This window comes from Nyctereutes procyonoides, unplaced genomic scaffold, assembly GCF_905146905.1.
Source record: "Nyctereutes procyonoides isolate TBG_1078 unplaced genomic scaffold, NYPRO_anot_genome, whole genome shotgun sequence".
NCBI classification, from domain to species: domain Eukaryota; kingdom Metazoa; phylum Chordata; class Mammalia; order Carnivora; family Canidae; genus Nyctereutes; species Nyctereutes procyonoides.
In genome coordinates, this window is record NW_026575040.1 from 13,337,301 (window position 1) to 13,358,627 (window position 21,327).

The 21,327-nt window shown below is 40.3% G+C and overlaps 1 protein-coding gene across 10 annotated transcripts in view; it reads right to left on the minus strand.

The window, feature by feature from the left end:
• The window catches only part of TLN2 (talin 2), a 423,602-nt gene that overhangs the window by 234,328 nt on the left and 167,947 nt on the right, over nucleotides 1-21,327 (minus strand). For all 10 annotated transcript variants that reach the window (XM_055319645.1, XM_055319651.1, XM_055319650.1 and 7 more), the window contains one exon: nucleotides 18,640-18,717. The gene's annotated coding sequence lies outside the window, so the exon portion shown is untranslated. The remainder of the gene's footprint in view (nucleotides 1-18,639; nucleotides 18,718-21,327) is intronic.

The following is a 21,327-nucleotide window of genomic DNA, read 5'->3' on the forward strand; positions in this document are numbered from 1 at the left end:
AGATATATGCACTAAGTAGGAGACCAGATTGCTAACCCAATGAGGAGTTCATCACCAAGCTGGAGAAAAGGCCTATACTCCAGAAAAGATGATGACATACCCAGTACCAGAACAATAATGATCCACCATCAACATCTTTGCTAACGTTGACTAAGTACAGCCCCTGTGCTAAGTTCTTTCAAAACACACCTCATTTAATCCTCCCAAAATCATGTGAGATAGGCATTGCTTATTTCCATTTCACAATTAAACTGGGATAAGGTCCAAGAATTGTTCCTGACCATGCAGCCAGAAAGTGGTATAGCTGGAAATCCAAAGCCACTTTATTCAGCTCCAAAGTTGATGCTAGGTACTAAATTACAAAGACTCTACCAACCCTTCAGATGCTCTTTCAAGAATGATCCCTCTGTGGTTAGTGAGAGCCTGGAAGGCTCCCACAGGGAGGAGGGAGATGAGCTTCGAGAAAAACTCAAGGGAAAGAATCAAGAACATTGTAAGACAAGGAGAGGCCTTCAAAGACTGGGCAACCACTTGGTGGGATGTAGGCAAACAATGTCACCAACATATACCACTCATTTTGTATGCCAGGCTTTAGTGACACAGCAATAACTCACATATGGTCCCTGCCCTCCAGGGACTCATGGTATTTTGAGGGAGGCAGACACCTCCAAGTGGCTTGAGAGAGTGGATCTCTCAGGCAGGACATACTCCTGAAGCTCTGGAGTAGCTACCCCCACCATTCATACCTGAGCCTAGAATGTCAAGAGGTGTTTCTCTGCACCAGAGGAGATGGCACTGCTTTAAGTCAATACATAAAGTCAGTTTTGGGTTCTTTTACCACTCATTAGCTTTAAAATAATTTTCCCCTAAATTTGCTGTTATTTGCATTATTTCTACTTGGAAGATGAAAAGGAGGCCTCATAAATATTTTAATATCAGCCTACCTTAAATTGGCATGTAGACTATAAATGGAAATAATAAGATATAATTACATCCACTCCCCTTCTTGCTCCCAGCCTTCCTGTCCAGAAGAAATCAGCTTTAAAGTCATTATGTGGGAAAGAATAAGGTAGGTGGCAGCAAAGGAGCTTGTGGGGGTGTGGGGATGGGGGTGCCATGGTAGCCTAGAACAGAGAAAAACTTCAAGGGAACCCATGGAGTTATACTGGGATTTCAAGTATTGGCGTGAATTCATGGTTTTCAAGACAAACAGACGAACAGACACACATGCAGACGACACAGAGACATAGCTGTGTGTGGTTAGTGGTGCATGCAAAGACAGGTACACAGTGAATCCCCATTATTTGCAGATTCTGTATCTGCAAATTCACCTACTTGCTAAAGTCTATTTGTAATCCCAACAGCACTCTCCTGGTTATTTGTGGACACAAGAAAGTGGCAAAAATGAAGTCATCTTGTGTACAAGTTCCAGCTGAGGTCTAATAAGAGGACATTATTGCCATTTCGGCTGTCAGCCTAACAAATATCCTTTTTTTGCAGTGTATTTAATGTCATGACTTTTGCAGTCTTGTTGATGACTTAGCTGTTTAAAATGGCCCAAACATAGTGGAGCACTGTCTTGTAGTGTTCCTAAACCCAGAGAGGCTATGATGTGCCTTCTGGAAAAAATGTGTATGTTAGATAAGCTTCATTCAGGCCTAGGTGCTGTTGACCACTGAGTTCAATGTTAGTGAATCACCAATATATACTAAATATGGTATCTTTAAAAGGAAACACATCTGGGGATCCCTCGGTGGCTCAGCGGTTTGGCGCCTGCCTTCAGCCCAGGGCACAATCCTGGAGTCCCGAGATCGAGTCCCATGTTGGGCTCCCAACATGGAGCCTGCTTCTCCTCTCCCTCTGCCTGTGTCTCCCCACCCCTCTCTTTTTCTACCATGAATAAATAAATAAATCTTGAAAGAAAGAAAGGAAAGAAAGAAAGACAAGAAAGACAAGAAAGACGAAAGAAAGAAAGAAAGAAAGAAAGAAAGAAAGAAAGAAAGAAAGAAAGAAAGAAAGAAAGAAAGAAAGAAAACACATCTAAAACAAGGTAATATTGTGACCAGAGGCTGGCAAGCCTGTATTTCCCCTAGGAGCAATGGGTCCATGCTCGCTAATTCAGGGTTCCATGAGACACTGTAGGACATAATTACTGTGAATAACAAGAACCTAATGCATTCTATAGCTCTATCCACTGAGGTGGCCTGGGATTGAGGATATCCCAATATCAAGGAACACACTTAGAGCCTAGATCTTGGCTTCAAAGTACCCTTCTCTAATAAAAACTACTCAGGTTCCATCAAGAAAGGCCTGAATACAGTGATGAGGAAAGATAAGTGTGGCACCTCCTATTAAGTCCAGAATTGCCCAAAGAATGATGGGGATGGGTCAGAAGGACACAGAAACCAGTTTGAGGGGGCTCCTATTGGCTAAATCAAGAAAAATTTAAACACCAAAATGATAGTCATGATTTGATGAATGCAATATGAAAACATGAGCCCATACCAATATAAATCCATGCATAAATAAAATCAAAGTTAGATAAGGAATGAGAAAGCTACATTGTTAGTTCCAAAGTATCTCCTGAAAACAGGGGGGATAAACCTCTTCAGAGAGGAAACCTGGCCAACAGCACCTGAATCATGGGGTGATGTGATCATAATCCATCATGAGACACATCTAGATTGCACACATGAGAGGATGCAAAAACCATACAGCCTCATTGTTATGATTCTCTTGCCAAAGAGTTAAAACATGAATTTAATCATGAGTCAAGACACAACCCAAATGTAGGGATACACTACAAAATAACTGGGCTTTCATCTTCAAAAGGATCTAGGTCATGAAAACCAAGAAAAGACTCATGGACTGTCCTGACTAATGAAGACAAAAGACGTGAGACAAGTAACTGCAGCAAATGATTCTGAATGTGATCCTCCAGCTATAAGGAATGTGCAAGGGATGTTTGGGAAAAGTGAAGGGTGCCCAAGATTACATGGTAGCAATTTTGATGATTGTACTATGGTCAGGTTCAAAGATGTCCTTTTATAGTAAAAATAATTGGAAGTGATGGTGCATTAGGTCAGTAACTTCCAATCGGATGGTTCGAGGGACTATTCTTTGTGCTGTACTTCCAGCATTTCTGCAACTTTGGGACTATTTAAAGGAGCTTTCCAAGTATTAAAAAGAAAAAGATATGTAACAGAGCAGTAAGCATGACAAGAATGAAGCACATGAGGGGCATTCTTCTTTAACTATTCACTCCTAAAGCCACATGCCCTCAAGCCCTGCAGGCTTACTGCACTGCCTCATCCTCTCCCACACAGCCACCCTTCCTGCAAGAGTTCTCTACACTGACAGACCTCTAATTACTCACTGCATTCCTCATCTGACTTCTGCTGAGCCCTGCCACGGGGCTTCAGGCATTCCTTCTCCGGTTCTTATCTGAGTGCACCACCCTGGACAACAGTGGCCACTCTAGCAGATTCTCCCAATCTGTCTGACTCACTCCTGGCTCAGTGTCCTCCACAAGCTCTCATCCTTGCTTTAATCTCATGGCCTGTGAGTTCTCTCCTAGCCCCTTCTCCTGTGCACCCTCACCTGGTGGATCTCATCTGCTCTAGGACTTGCATCCACCAGATCTACAGATCTGCTTCCTGTGCTCTTTATTCAAGTCTATCATGTCTTCAAGCCCTTTCACGAGCATATATTAATTTCATCTTATTCAAAAATCAACTCATCTCTTCTTCCCTGCCACCACCCCTCCCAAACTTGCTCCTCCTTCCTGTGTTCCCGATCTCAACAGAACCAACATCCATCCAACTGCCAAAGCCACAGCAAAGAAGAGTCATGCTTGACATGAGCCTCTCCTACACTCCCACAATGGACAATCACCAATTCCTGATCACTACCTTCTAAGAATCTCTCAAATCTGTCCTCGTCTCCTACACCCCAGAATACCATCATTCCTGCTCAAATTACTGCAATAGCTTCCCACTGGGCCCCCCACTTTTCCTCTTACTGCTCTTGAATACACATTCCACATCTCACTTGGCAGCCTTTCCTAAAGTTATCAGACAATATCCTACTCAGCTATGGCCATTTAAAGGATTCGGACTGTCCTTAGAAAAAGTCCACATCCCTTACAAGGTATTACAAGATCTACTTTCAACTCTATCTTAAACCCTCTGCACCAACTATATTCAGTATTTTCCATCTCTACCTTCTGGCAACAATGCCCCAACATTCAGCAGAATGCCTGGCATTTTGTAGAGGTTCAATAAATGCTTGTTGGATGAGTTGGTTAGATGGGGGGAGGATAGCTCAAACTAATTTTTAACACAAAACACCAATTTTCATGGGGCACCTGGGTGGTTCACTGGGTTGAGCATCTGCTTTTGGCTCAGGTCATGATCCTGGAGTCCTGGAATTGAGTCTCACATCAGGCTCCCTGCTCAATGGGGAGCCTGCTTCTCCCTCATCCTTCTGCACCCCCACACCACCATTTACGTTCTCTCTCTCTCTCTCAAATCAATAAAATATATTTTTTTAAGAAACCACCAATCTTCAAATATATAAAAGTATTACAGGTCACTCAAATCCTGGGCTAGGGCTCAACAAAAATGTCAGACAGGGTTTGCACAAAATTATGAGCAGCTCAAGATCAAGGTCCTTGAGGCTAGACTTTACAGAGGAAGAAGAAAGCATACTTGCTCACAGCTGTTCAGATAGTGGTTCTTGTGGTCACATGTCATAGCAAGATGCAATTCCACTTTACTTACTATTTAAGGACCAGTGCCTATGGAGTGCTGATAGTAAACTCAGGAAGAAGGGGCAGTGGGCCCACCCAGGGACAGGGAGAGACATATGCACACTCGTGCACTCAGGGCCCAGAGGGAGTCAGGTTAGTTCCACCAACAGGTCAAATAAATCCAAAGGCATGAAAACCAAATTAGAGGTAAAAAAATCAAATGAGAAACACTTATGGACACTCACTTAGTACACAATGGTGTAGAAGGATATTTTTGTACCTTTTATTATTCCCCATGTTTTCCTAAAACTCCACTAATATGTGACCGCTCTGGAGGCTTGCTGGATGAGGCCAATATGCTCCCAATTACTGCTACCCACTTTACATTAGGTCCTATGGAGAAGTCAAAGGAGAGATAGAGTCAAGAAAAAAAACATGCGCAGGCAATGGAATTAAGGCCACTTAGGGGAAAACCATCACTGAAATAGCATCTCATTAAGGTAATCTCATTAAGGAGGAGGAGTCACGCAGATGGGCTGCCCTGCCATCAGCCTTTCAAGTCTCAGGAGGAGCCCTAGATGTCTGAGTGACAAATAAAAAGCCACCAAGACTTCTGTGACCCCACAATGGCTCTGATGACTATCAAGCACTAAGAAAGATCTAGTCCCCAGAGAAAAGAGAATCTTGAGAGAAATCCCAGGGTGCTCAAAGGGCAGAAGAAACCCTACAAACACAAAAAGAAAAGCAACATCCAAAGGACACTCAGACAAGGATGACAAAATTATAGCTGTGCGGAAACAGAGGTAGCCTAACCACATGGAAAATGCAACAGGAGATGAGAAGGTAGCAGAGGGCAGTGTGGTGATGCCTTCACACCGAGCCACAGCTCAGCATCCAACACTGGCCAACACTGTGGTCAAAAAAAGCCTAACCACTGACTTCATGCTTGGGTTAGTGCAACCAACGCTCAAGTAAGGGATGATCAGGATACTATTTTGACCTACTTACTTATCATTCATGGAGACAATATGTGTTCTAGGCCTGGATTCCACCATCACTGAATTTTTTACTGGTAATCCACAGGTTCTCCCTTCCCAGTATTACAGTAATTCCAACCCCCCAGAAGATCTTTCCAACTCAGCAAATGTCTCCTTACCAAATTCTCTGTCATCATTAACACTGTTAAAGGATACAAATTAAAGATCTAGTAACACTGGTGTGGCACTTGTGATTCCCATTATTATTATCACTATGCAAGTCTATCGAAATGTGTCCTATGTATCCAAGTAAGGGAGATTCTGATATTCTGTCCTTCAAATTACTAAGTGTGGTAGCATGCCGATCTGAAGTGACATTTTCTGAAACTGAAAATCGAGGCAAATACAGGAGATTGGCTGGCCTGTAGCATGGAGAGGCTGGACAGCTAAATACTACATATTGCCCAGACTCCTTTGCTGCTATGGAATCCAATGGGACAGACTCTCCACTGATGAGATGGGCTCATGGGAACCTTGATTTGGAACTGAGTCACGGGGCAAAAAGGTAGAATGTAAGGGTATCCACAAAAAAAGCAAGGTCTCTTGGCAGAGGAGGCATAGTGCAGGAGCTAGTAGCTCAAATAGTGGGTTTCTAATTCAACAGTTTCCTACAACAGCAGCCATGGCAGTTTTCTCGATTCTGGTAAGAGAAAATGGTTCTGGGTATGGGTATCCTAGAGGCTTACCCTAGAGCCATTCTTCCTCCACACCTTCCAGTGATTCTGGAAGCACTCATCCCCTGGATTACATCTACTTCAGCAGTAACTCCCTAGAGTAGACTCTGTGTCTAGTACAGGAAATGTGAGCAATAACAAGAAGCTCATCACTTTTACTAGTTTATTAAATTCATAAAATATTAGGTATAAAATACTTAGCCACAAAGGATAAAGAAACAAACTCAATTTATTTTAATATTTTGCTATAATATCATTTGGGCTAGGGTAATTCATATAAACCATAGTATCACACAATTTTATAAACCTAAACCTGCACTCTAATTCACCTCATTCATAAACATGAGATAACTTGACCTACTTTCTAATATATTCAGCTCCTTCTTGTCTGCATTAATCTTCAGTGACATTTTAAAAGTTGCTCTAATAATTTCCATTATATGAAAATGCATTTTTTCATTTATATCATCTTTGATTTTCCTCCCACAAACTAAAGGCTGTTTTCTCAATAGTTAGCTGCCAAATGTCGTAGGAAACGAGAGGTGCAAGACAGCTGACACAAAAGGCTCGTTGGTAAATGGGCTGAATCAGGTTTCTCAACAGAGTGAGGGTGGAAAATGGGGATAGGAATGAGACAATTCTGCCCTAAGCCCTCACAATGTGGAATGGTGAGTTTGGTACTCTATTTGTATATAACCAATGGAAGATTGGAGAATACAGATTTTATAAATAAATGCAAGTTTCCTATCAAACCATATAATGAGATCATCACTTCTCAATAACTCTTTAATTTCAGGTAATAGAAAAGAAATCTGCTCCCATAGACACATTCCAATTACATACACATTGAGAACAACTACAGCCTCCCTGAGCAGCCTGGACTCGTTGCCTCTGATGGAGCCCTCTTTAATCCACTGGTAATAATCCTTTTGAGTAGGTCCTTCTTGTGCTCAAGAATGTTCTATGGCTCCCCAATGCCCAGAGCAAAGCTTGACAAATCATGGCCAATAAGTTCTGATTGATTTTTACATGTTTAAATAGTTGAGGGGAAAGATTAAGAATTCTACTTCATAATATATGATTAACAGCATAAAATCCAAATTTCAGTGCCCATAAATCTAGTTTGATTGGAACACAGTCACACTCATTTATTTATGAATTGTCTATGTCTGTTTTTCACACTCCAACAGCAGACTTCAGTAGTTGCAACATCGATGGTAACTTAAAATATTTATAGCCCGGGTCCTTTGCTGGAAAAGATTGCCAACTCCTGCCCTGAAGTAGAAGATTGAAAGTCCTTGGCCTGGCAATGCAATGTGTGGAAATCTGCATTCCATCAACCTTCCTAAGACTGATTTTCTTCTATATGAAAACAGAAAGTCTACTCCACTCAAAAGTTCTTCTCCATTTGTCCCAAACCTAACTTCCCTTTCCTATCCCAAAGCTCAGCTCATCCCAACGGTTGCAGACATCCTTTATTTTCTTCATTAGAAGAGTCATACTATACATCCATTTAACTTCCATAACATTGGAAAAGACAAATGATTTTTAAGAGTGCTTGAGGTGGGGTGTCTAGGTGGATCAGTTGGTTAAATGTCTGCCTTCATCTCAGGTCATGATCCCAGGGTCCTGGGATCTAGCCCCACATTGGGCTCCCTGCTCCACGAGGAGCCTGCTTCTCCCTCTCCCTCTGCCTGCTGCTCTGCTTGCTCATGCTCTCTTTCTCTAATAAATTAATAACATCTGAAAGAAAGAAAAAAGAAAAGAAAAAGAGTTCCCAAAGCTATTCCACACAGCACTATTCCTAGTAATAAGTAAAAGATGAAAAAAAGCATGTCCACCAATAGGGCAGGCTGAGTATGTCAGAGTAAACCCACACAATGGCAGGCTATGCAGCTGTGCAAAGGAGTGTGAATCCATGATCTTTGTGCATCACCATGGACAAGAACCAGGGAAGATTAAGTGGAAAAAAAAAGTAAATAAAAGTGTACATAATACTATGGTGTACTAGAAAAGGGAGGGATATGTAAATATGAAAGCACACACATATTTCCTGATATCAAAAACCAATACAAGGATAAACCAGATTTTTTTTTCAAATGCTACATATGGGAAGAGAGAAAATGGGATGGCAAGACAACAGGGGTAAAACAAAACACCTCTGAATATGCCTCATATTATAGATGAGACTTAGAAACCATGACAATATTGCACAATATTCAACTGAAAAAGGGAATCTCTAAAAACCAAAACTAAAACCAATGAGCCTAACTTATATATCTAGTTGGTGGCACAATCACACATAACTATTCTATACATCTTTACAACTAGGTCTATTGTGTATACAGCATGAGATAAAGCAAATGAAAAAATATGATATCAGTGAGAACTGGGGTGAAACAAAGAACACTGCTATAAAATTGATTAAGTAAAACCCTATATATCTGAATGTTACTTAGAAGTATCCATATGCACTAATAATTGGTTTTGTCTTTATATATAACATACACATAAACACAAATGCGTGTATATATATATATATATATTATATATATATATATATATATATACACACACACACACACACACATATTCCCTAGTTTGGTCCACTGAAAAGATCTAGAAACAATGATGAATCCAATGACAATAAACATTCCTAGTTTCGCACTGAGCCTTCTAAATACTCAAAGGAACCAGGGTTCCCTGGAGAAGTAGTAGATCTAAGTCTGAAATAAGAAATGGGTTAAGACAAGTCTGTGACATTGTGTCACAACAAAAAGAATACCCACCTCCTCCAAAAACATCTTGTCCAAAGGACTTGGGAGCCATCTTGAATTAGTTTCTATTGACCAAATATGGAACAATTTGAGTACCAATAAGATTTGAAATGCACCAATTGTATTTACACACAAAAAAAAGAAAAAACAAAAAAATAAAACTTCAGTGATCACTTTCAATGGGAAAGTTCCCACCAGGGAACCCATTGTTTTGAAAACAGGAAAAACATCAAGTATTTATCCTTTCCTATATGAACCTCAAGGTTAACAAATAATTAACATTAAACTTCTGTTTATTTAAGTATTCTCATATAGAAATGAGGAAGGAGGGGCAGCCCGGGTGGCTCAGCAGTTTAGCACCCCCTTCAGCCCAGGGCGTTGATACTGGAGACCCGGGATCGAGTCCCATGTCAGACTCCCTGCATGGAGCCTGCTTCTCCTTCTGCCTGTGTCTCTGCCTCTGTGTGTCTCTCATAAAAAAATAAATAAAAATCTTGAAGGAAGGAAGGAAGGAAGGAAGGAAGGAAGGAAGGAAGGAAGGAAGGAAGGAAGGAAGGAAGGAAGGAAGGAAGGAAAGAAAGAAAGAAAGAAAGAAAGAAAGAAAGAAAGAAAGAAAGAAAGAAAGAAAGAAAAGGAAGGAATAACAGAACTGCCAATCACTACTCTACAATCACTAACGAACAAAAAGATATAGGCAATGATCAAAGACCAATATCACAAAAAGAGAGACCAGCAGTGATTTTGTATTTAATGGAAAGACACTGCCTGCATATGAAGTAGCCTTGACTAAAAAGAAAAAAAAAAAAATCCAGATCTGAATCTGACCAAAACTCAAGCTTTTAACACATCATAGAAAATGAAAGTTAACAGAGAAACACGTTTAATGGCACCAGGGGGAAGAAATCATTAAAATTCACACTATGGGAAATTCTACGGCATAGTTTCTCAATCTCAGCACTATCAACATTTTAGACCAGTTATTTCTTTGCTGTGGGGAGCCTGACCTGCATATGGTAGGATTTTAGCAGCATTCTCACCTTCTACCCACTAGATGCCAACTCTCTATGTTGTAACAACTTAAAGTATTTCCCAACATTGTCAAATGTCCCTAGATAGGGGAGGGAGATGACTCCCATTTGAGATTCTCTGCTCTAAAGGACAAATAATCCAGTTTCTTAAAGAAACAAATCATGGAGAGGGGGGAGGGGTCAGTACAGATTAAAAGGAGATTAAAGACCTGTCAGTTGCTATGTATAAGCCGTATTTGAATCATGATTCAAAGAAACAAAAGTATGTAGGACATCTGTGAAAACACAAACAGTAATTTGCTATTTAATTATATTAAGGAAATACTGACAATTCTTATATTTTTATAGTGATACAGAGTAAGTCCTATCTTTTAAATCCTATACTAAAATACTGATAGAAGAAAAAATAGCAAAGATATGCTTCAAAATGAGTGGGAAGAAAGAAGGGCAGAGACGAAACAAAACTAAGATTAATCCTTGTTGAACTTTGGTGGTGGACACATATTTGACTATCAAATTCTCTTCACCTCTGAATGTGTTTTGAAAGCTTCCATGAGAAAAGGTATGAATAATCAATCTGGCAGGCAGTTCCACTCCCACTCTTCTCAGTGAGCAAGCAAGCCCCAGAAAGACCATGGGAGGGGCATAAGAATTTTTCAGAAACTGAGTAAGCCTGGGGAAGAAGGGTCCTATCTGGATACTGAAGGTCATTCTATAGTTTTTAACATGGCCCTTAAATACAGGTGCCAACTACTTAGCAGCAAGCTCTTACAGAGAGAGAGAAGCCCATTCTGTTGGAATAACTAGGAGAGAGAATACTAGTCCCTCATGTGACATCTTCCCAAGGGATGTTTCAGATCAATTTTGTCTATAAGGGATTTTTGCTTTAAGCACTGATTTTAAAAGTTTGCCCTTACTTTTCGTATTGTTAAAATGAAAAACAAAACAAAACAAAAAAAAAAAACAAAGTTTACCCCAAGTGAAATGTGAAATTTTACTCACCCTGCAAGGAGTCCAAGTTCACACAAACCCCACCTTAGGACCTCATTCTAAGCAAGAAAACACCAACTTCTATCTTATATAACCCACTGTGGTTAATAGTCTATTCTGTTAGAAGTAGCAAAGCTAAAACCAATTAACCCAGAAATAAATGCTACTTTCTCTTGGAAATCTATTCTACCCCCTTAGAAATATCTCCGTCCTCTAAACTTACTCTTCTTCTGCTCATAGGTCAGATGCTGCATCCATGAAATGTGTAGACCCAACACAACAAGGCCTCATTATATATGCTCTGGTGCTGATTTGTATTTCTGTCCTTCCTAGTTCAAAGTATTAAATATGCTTCCTCTGAATACAAACTTCTGAGAAGAGTGGCCAGTGGAGGGGACCAGGGCCTCACTTTCACACAGTTCATGCCCTGGCCTGCATCAAACTTTCCAAAGAGCCAGCAAAATGAATTGAGCATCCTGCATGACCCCAGTGCCTGGAGCCAAAGTTCTTCTATAGGGGAGGTGGGAGTCATTTTCACTACTTAGAGGTAAGTAAATGGAAGAATATGCAACTAGTCTGGGGAATATTTGGCATCAAGTAATTTTAAAAAGCATTTTAAATCTTATTCCCTTCTCTTACTAAAGGGTTGGGTTCTGTCCCACTGTTCTAGAAGCTGCATTCCTAACCATGGGAGAAAATTTTGATCAAGATTTAAATTGCCCAAGCAGATTTAGCCCCCTAAATCACTTCTTTTAAAAAAAGATATTTTATTTATTCATTTGAGAGAGAGCGAGAACACAAAAGAGAGGGTAGCTGCAGAGGGAGAGGGAAAAGCAGCCTCCCAGCTGAGCAGGGAGCCCAATACAGGGCTCATTCTCAGGATCCTGAGTCAAAGGCAGATGCTTAACCAAGTGAGCCACCCCGGTGCCCCTGCCCCGCCAAATCATTTTTACACAAGTGTCACAGGACCGATACAACTGAAGATTAGTGATCTTTGTTTAAGGGAACCAAAATGTCTCCTACTTATTACAACCTTGCTTGATTACCCACATCACAGTTCTAATAATCAATAAATATAAAAATTACAAATATCGAACACAGAATTAGGTTGTTCCAAGTCCTCAGCAGGGTAACCCTGGACTGCTTATCACTACTAACTTTTAATGTAGGAAATTGATCCTGGTAACCACAGTCACAAAGTCCATGTTGACTCCAATCTATACATTAAGATTCGGCTTCATTAAGGCCAACTATCTCGTCCATAAGTAAACTAGGCACCACCACTCTAAAGATTTTCCTTACATTCACTACTTACTTGGGAGCATTAACTTCATAGGTCAAGATGGTTTGGAAAATAAGCACTATTTGCACTTAGGCAGCGGGCGTTAACGTCACCACCAGGACCTAACAGAGGTAACAAAGAGTAACTCCACCCAACTCATTCAAGGGCTATCTGCCTAGAAAGCAGATGACCAACTCAAAGGATCAAAGCTCCTTTTCCCTTCCTAACAACAGAGTTGAGTATGAAGCCCCATTTCTCATTTCAGAGTCACAAACAGAACACCTGAGTAGGTAAGGATAGCCCCATTTCTAATTCCAGAATTCTGCTAATGAGTTCTTGGTCAGAATTAAGCAGAGCTGATTTTCCTTAGAGCAGCAGCAATGGTCTCCAGAGGGGGGTCAGGGGAAAGTGGAAGAGGTTGCAGAAAAGGACAAGGTTTTTCTCATCGATGAAACCACAGCTGGTACCATGCCCCCAACTCACCCCAGGATCTAAGAACCACTTCCCAGTGGAGGCCTTCAAGGAGTCTCTGATCCAGATTTCAACTTCTTTATAGAGGCCCTGTCAACAGCCCTATCTCTCCCACAGGGCTGGTGTGAGGATTTCATCAGACTCCAGGCCTCTGATACCTGTTAGGTGTCTAACATATCAGGTCCTCCATAAAGGATGGCTAATTTTATTTTATTTAATTTTATATTTTTTTTTATTTTTTTTAAGGATGGCTAATTTTAAACACCAGGTTACTGACCCTTCAAAGACATCAGAGCCTGAAGCTATTTTTCCAACAGTATTAATTAACAGTGGTAAGCTTCCCTGGGCCATGAACATTTGCTTAGAAGCAGGAAGCATACCTTGAGATCAGATGGTTCTGATGGAAATTGGAAGGCAGGGGGCTGTGGGCCTAAGACCTCCAAACCTAAAGCAGGTTTCCAGGAAGAATGGGAAGACCGAGAGGCTAGGAAAAGTTGAGGCTGAGCCCAAGACAGCCAATGCCACCACATAAAATGGAGAATCCATTCAAACACGCTCCACAGAGGTGCTGAGGTGCGGGTCATTAGGCTTAGAGAGGAAAAGCTATAATCTCACCACATACTGGGTTGTGACGGCAACAGCACTACCCTGATTGCAAGAGCATAAATGCTGCTTCTTGAATTTCACATTCAGAATCAAGTCATAGGTAAATTACAGAAGCCCTCACTTAACAACAGAATACTAAGTATTACCAACCCTGAGCATTAGAAAATCAAAAGGTACATGGGAGCCTGGGTGGTTCAGTCAGGTTAAGCCTCAGTCTCTTGGTGTCTGCTCAGGTCACGATGGAGGTGGTGGGATGGAGCCCCACTTCAGGCTCTACACTCAGCACAGAGTCTGCATTTCTGCCCCTCTCTCTCACTCTCCCTCTGCCCCTCCCTTTTGCTTGCATGCTCTCTCTCCCTCTAAAGCAAGTAAATGGATCTTTAAAAAAAATAAGAAAATCAAAGGTACAGCTGCCTTTGAGAGGTGTGGGGGGTAAACAAGAAACAGCCTATGTAAGAGACAGAACAACAACGAAGGAGGCCAACTGAGGTGCAGAGAAGCAGCAGCTTTAGGACTGAAAATGTGAATCGGCTACAGGGAGGAAGGGAAACGGGCCGGTCAGGGTGAGCTCATCAGCAATCACAACAAGACACCATAAACAGCTCTTAAAACTGATAACATGGGAAATGGCACTGCAAGCCTAATATTCATACATGTGCAAGTCACAAAGGTGAAAATGATCTAAGGGAGGAGGTGGTTGCCTCTGAAAAGAAAGACTAAATGAAGGAAGAGGTGGGGTAAAACCCTTGCTGCTTTTCATTTGGAGCTGTTCTGTAGTATTTTCTATTTTTTAACTCTTTGCATGCATTACTTTGACTTACATTGTTTTTTTTTTTTTAAAAAGATTTATTTATTCATGAGAGACACAGAATGAGAGAGAGAGAGAGAGAGAGAGGCAGAGACACAGGCAGAGGGAGAAGCAGGCTCCATGCAGGGAGCCTGACGTGGGACTCGATCCCAGGACTCCAGGATCAGGTCCTGGGCTGAAGGCGGCGCTAAACCACTGAGCCACCCGGGCTGCCCACTTACATTGTTTTAAATGAAAGATCCTAAGACTATTACTTAGATCACAGCAGTAGGGTTTTTCTCTGTTCATACCAGGCCTTACTATGCTGTGTTCAGACCATGGCAGCTGGCCTTACAGTGTGCTTGCTTTGTTTTAAAGTCATGTGTAAACTCTGCAAGTCAACTAGTCATTTTATGGTTCTTGAAAGCTGTCTAATTCTAATTTGTTGTAAACAGCAGCTTTGATGATCATTATAGGTCTTCAGAATATGAGACGTTGCAGCAAAAATACGGAATTTTTAAAGGTTTGTGTTCTATAGGAGAGTATTTAAATACAGACACAAATATTCCAGAGCCCTTAAGTCCATGAAATCCAATCAATTCTGAGAAAGGGCTCAAATCTTGAGCTCTCCACAGGGCTAACTTTGAAAGAAATTAACTGATGAGCATAATTAGCCAAAAAGTGTAAGGAAACAGCTCATTCTATTATACCCATGTATTCCTAAGTTTAATTATGAAAAACAATCTGGAAATTGTTGTTGTTCTGAAACATTTACTAAGCACAGACAGTAGAATGAGGAGCCTAGTACATGTCAGGGAATCCTGATCAAGGATGTGATGCTAATTAGGATGATGCTAATTAGGACTCCCAGCCACTCAGGGGCCCCATGGGGGGAGAGCAAGTGCCTGTACCTTCCATCAACAAGCAGAGTAATCCCCTCATAGCACCAACTTTTGTACTGAAATTTTTTTGTAATAAACAGTCAAGGCTACAAAAACATTTTAATAGAAAAGAGAAATTTTGCAAGAAGGCAATATTAACCTAATCATTATGCATTCTTGAATGAAGGATTCCACAACACTTTGTTTTATGGTTATTCCTTCTCTTAGATTCTTAATTCATGTGGGGCTGGGGGGTGGGAGGGATGGGTTTCTCTTAAAACGCATTAGCTGTGTTTTTAAAGGTAGTGTAACTTGCTTTAATTTCCTATGTTACATTAACAAATAAATGCTGTTTTAATATATATAAAAAAAAAACAAGCAGAGAATCTGGCTAATGGAGGATGGCAGGAAGACACAAGTGCCTAACAGATTACATTTTTAATGAAGAAAAATAAGCATAAGAACGCACCTTCCCTTATGTCATAGCTTTTAAGGAACTGATACAGAATGACAAATAGCTATATAGATAGATCCTGCTTTGAATTTTATAGATTCAAGGCCATCCCCCTAAAACAGCACTGGGAATTCAAAATTCTCAGAGAGTAAAAGACAATGTTTTTCATTTAAAAATAGTTTTTAAATATTTTTCTTACAAGCCTGAAGGGAAAATGGAGGTAAATTCAGAGTATTATACTTATTCTTAAATCCGGAATATATCACAAGTCATTAAGTAACACATTCAACAACTCATTTATCATATATGTCCCTCTTTCTCTATACTTTATCAATCTCTTCTCTCTTGTGCAAACAACCCTCTAAAAAAGCACATGTTTATTCCTATGAAACAATTCTTAATTGTTCATTCCTACAAGATCTCAACCAGCAGTGCCTGGCCTTCTGAAATACTCAGAACATGATTGATTGATTGTATTTTTGATTCATTAAGTTGTATTTAGACTCAGCCAGGCTCGTGTCCCTTAAAGCAATTCTCTTCTCTCTGGCTTATATCAAAATAAAAGATCCTGCTTGCATTTATTCATTGACTGTAGACACTTGCAGAAGTGTCAAGATTTCACGTAATTTTTCATATTATTATACATATAAGACAAATGTTTCTTTTGTTGTTGTTTTAATTTTTTCCTAAAAAGGGCAGTGAAGTAAATATCCCCAGGAAGCAACCCAATTAAACCATACAAATCAAGCAGTAAACCGAAAGTGGGGTTGACAGAAGGGAATACAAGGTAAGTCTGTCAAATTTCATTCAAGTTTTCAGAAAATAGGAACGTTAAAGGAAAGCCAGAAATCACTGGAGGAGCAATTCCAAAGGACTGAACCACCGTGTTCCAAACAATGTAAGCCACAGTATAATTTCACAGAACTTTCCAAAGCAGCCAGGATTATGTGGGCCTCTTGACATAGGCGTTATTGTTGCTCCTTCCCCACATTATTTTCCTGTCCTAGTAATTCAGTCTTCCACCCGTGCTGCCCCCATACACATCCCTACACCCCATGGAGATATAAGTGCAAAGTATAGTTTCCCATTCTGTATGGACCCATGGCATAAGAATGCACTTGGCACACTGTTTTTGGATCTGAAATGCTTCCTGCCCACTGTGCCCAGGCCCTTTAGTCAAACAGGACCACCTAGTGCCCCCTGTAATTCCTCATAGGATAATAGGCACACCAAGACAACCAAATGGTTCCTGGGCCAGACAGATCCCTTCCTCTTCCCTACCCTGTGTACATGTCATCCCCTTGCTCTCAGCTCAGAACTTTCAGCCATACCCCTCCACTCCCACCCAGCTCTATGCTCCTCACACACAATGTTTACACGGGCCTCCCTGGAGTCAGGCATCCACCCACCCCATCCTTAGCTCCCAGTGTCTTCACATCGCAGGTGCATGCTTATCTATTAGATACCACCTAAAAAAAAAAAAAAATACCACCTGGCCAGAGACTGCCCATACTGGTGTGAAGGGAGGATTCTATACCCTTTTACTCAACATCTTAAAACACTATCATGTTTATTTCTACATTGGCTACAAGGTGGCTCACAGTTCAATCTCCTGTTCACGTAAATAAGCCACTTTTTGGGGGGTTTCCCAACAGAACAATTCCTTCTCATCTGTTCGACCTCTGACCTCTCATTTCAACTAGACTAGTTGTCAGCATTTTCTAGAGATAGCTGATGTATAACCAGAGTACATTTCTATCCTGCTGCAAAGGAATGATACAATTTCAGAGGCAGAGGAACCCTTAGCAGTCAGTCATACATGCCAATCTGTCCCAAATGTCAGTCATCAGGCCAGTCTGGCTAGTTCATGGCCAACAGTCCCTGGTCAGCAGAGAAATGAGAAAGAGGTGGCAAAGGAAGAGCATTTTCATAATGCTAAAAACGTGTAATCTAAATTTATGACATTCCTACTCTTCCAGTATTAAAATACTTCTTTCATGAAATGTTAGATGATAGTTATTTTTTTAAATCTTTAATTATGAAAAATTCTAAACACAAAATAGAAAGAATAGGATATAAATATAGTGAAGTTTCATGCACTCATCCAGCTTGAGTAATCATCAACTTTGCATACACATAGCCAAAATTATGTATTAAAAATTGATCGTGACATTTTTTTCCTGTTTTATAAAATCTAAAAGGAAACGAGTAGGTTGGGTCAGCATACGTTTCACAGATGACTGTACAAAATTGGCAAAGATCAACCTGTCCCCAGTTGTGCAGCTGGTCAGGAACAGAAATGGGAAGCCTGGTGAGCCACAATAGAGTTGTTGAGTATAGCGGCATAAACCAACCCTTAACCTGTCAAATGTCAATCCAGGCATACTAAGGACCTGCAGAAGATCACCTCTGTTCCCTGCCGACAGTACGTCACACACGCTACTTGGCATCATGCAGCCCCACCCAGGACAATCAAAGGGAGAAACCCAAACCTATAAACCAAAGTTTATCTCATGGTAGAGCAATTGTGTGCCATCCATGGAGGTCTCCAAGAACCACCAAGCAGTTTCACGAGGCAAAGACTACTAAAATTTTCTACATTAATTCCTTATCCAACACCTCAAAAATGAAAAGTTTATAAATAAAATAGTGTGACTAAATATGAATTTATGCAGTAAGGCTAAAAGACAGCTTCTCATCCTGTCTTGCTGGCCCCTGTATTCACCCACCCAATGACTAGGTGGAAAAAATAAGTAGCAATGTAAGTGGCAAGACTAGGTGGCTACATGCCTGCCTCAGAATATGTCAGATGAGACAGTATAAGTGACAATGTTTCAACACTTACATTTTATCAATGCAGGGAGTGGCTAATTGCTAAGATACATTTTTTTCAAGGACTCACCTGAATTCTCAGTTCACTTAAAGAGTTGATTTCCCTGAAGATATCCTAAAGCATCTGAGAAGCCTTCAGCAGCAATACCTAAAACAATAATAAAAATTATCAGGATCAAGTAATGTTATAGATGTCAGTTTTAGGAGAATAAAAAATGTTCATCTATACATTTGGCCATTTCCCTCCATACTAAGCATGAAAGGAAGTAACTCAGGAAACAATGAATTTCCGCTACAACACATGGGCTGGGAATTCTCTTTACCAACAGGGAATTGAGGTCCCAAGACAGTTATTTCAAAGACCAAAATTATGTTACTTTTGGCAAAGAGGCAACACATTTTTTCCCTTCCCTGTGGTAGAAATGCTTAATGGCTTAGAATTTAAACAAAGATACATTTCCCCACCCACTTGCCCCCACCCCCCAGTGTTTAAAACAAAAACAAGGCACTCTCAGTCTTTATAAATTAGCTTATATGAGCTCTTCTTATCTCATTCACCCTTTTCCTACTTAGTTCCTCTAATGTGTCTGCGAAGCAGCCCCTTCTTGCTTCAACTGATCTCATCTCATTCCCAGTTCTCTGAGCCATTCACAACTGACCATTATTATTAGCACTTGGAAACCCAATTTAAAACAGAAGCACCACCATCAACCGCAAAAATGTCTCAGCCACAGTTAACAGATATCTCAGTGACAACATACATATCCATGAAACAGAATACCCATATATAGAACCAAGTATTCACATGAATAGACCAAGGACATGGAATCCTCTGTCTGGGTAAGTGTGTGAGACCGGTTCATAAATGTTTAGCTAATGAGGAAGGAAAAATCTAGATCTCTACCTATGAAAAAATAAACTCAGAATAGAATCAGATGAGTACTAAAAGAATATACCATTAATTTTATAATACACAGAAAAAGGCTTTCTAAACATGCTGGTTTAGTCGGTAAAGTTTCATGATTCTTAATCTTGGGGTTGTTCAAGCCCCACATTGGGCATAGAAATTGCTTAAAAATAAAATCTTTTAAAGAATAAATAAAAAATGAACTGGACATCAAAAACTGAAACCATGGGGCACCTGGGTGGCTCAGTCAGTTGAGCTTCTGCCTTCAGCTCGGGTCATGATCCCAGGGTCCTGGGATCAAGCCCCCACGTTGGGCTCCCTGCTCAGTGGGCAGTCTGCTTCCCTCTCTCCCTCTGCCCCCTTCTTGTGCTCTCTTCTCACTCTCTATCTCAAATAAATACAATCTTAAAAACAAAACAAAACTCTGAAACCATGAAGGACTGAGACATTTGGCTACCTTTTTTTTTTTTTAAAGATTTTATTTATTTATTCATGAGAGACACAGAAAGAGACACAGGCAGAGAGAGGAGAAACAGGCTCCATGCAAAGAGCCCAATGTGGGACTCAATCCCGGGACTCCAGGATCACACCCTGAGCCACAGGCAGATGCTCAACCACTGAGCCACCCAGGTGTCCCTTTGGCTACCTTTTTAAAATCTCCAAATTATGAAAAAAAAATCTCAAATTTATGAATGGCAAAATTAAGTCAAAAATAAAAGAACAAAAGGTGACAGCTCCAATAAAAGGTGAAATAAGAAATTAGGTAAAATATTTGTACAGCAGACATAAAGGTTATTATCCTTATTTAGCCAAAAAAAATCAAGCAGTAAGAAAATACTCTCCTTGAGACGGACAGTCAATAAAACTTCCATAAGAATTTTAATAGCAGGGGATCCCTGGGTGGCTCAGCGGTTGAGCACCTGCCTTTGGCCCAGGGCGTGATCCTGGAGACCCGGGATCGAGTCCCACATCGGGCTCCCTGCAAGGAGCCTGCTTCTCCCTTTGCCTGTGTCTCTGCTTCTCTCTGTGTGTCTCTCATGAATAAATAAATAAAATCTTTAAAAAACAAATTTAAGAATTATAATAGCAATAAACATATGAAAAGATAATCAACTACACTAACAAAAAATACAACTTAAAGAACACCTTTAGAAAATGGAGATTTTTTTAACCTATCAGACTGATAAAGATGTCAAAGACTGACAATAACCAATATTTCAGATGTAGCTCATGATGTAGCATACCACTTATGTTACTTTGTCTACATGTAAAATGACACATTCTTTGATACAGCAATGCTAATAACTCTAAGAATTTACCCTACATAGTTAATTGTGTAAGCAGAAAAATGGACATACATAGTATTTGTAATTTTTTTTCATAGTATTTGTAATTATGAGGGGAAAATGAATCAGTGCCCTCAAAGTTCACAAATTGAGACGTGAAATAAACAATACAGACACTGGAAATACTGATGGAGATTTGTACTTACTGATAAGATGCCACAAGAATAAAATAGGTAAAGGACCATGCACAGTATGATTTCATTTGTGTGTGTGTTTTCCCAGATGTCCTAAGACTCAGAGGGATGTTTATCAAAATAATTATGATCACCCCTGATTATCAGAATTTTAAAAGATTTTGACTTCTTATACTGTTCAATTTCTTATAAAGAGCATGATTTTTCCAAAGAATGGAGCTGTATTCTAATCCCATGCTCAAGTATTACAGTTTCTACTTCCCTTTTGCCAGCTTTCCTCTCATCTTACTGACATTTGTATCACAAATGTGCTTGTAATGAACACTGATGAGAGTTCCCTTCTTCATCTCCAGCTCCTGTTCATTTCCTAG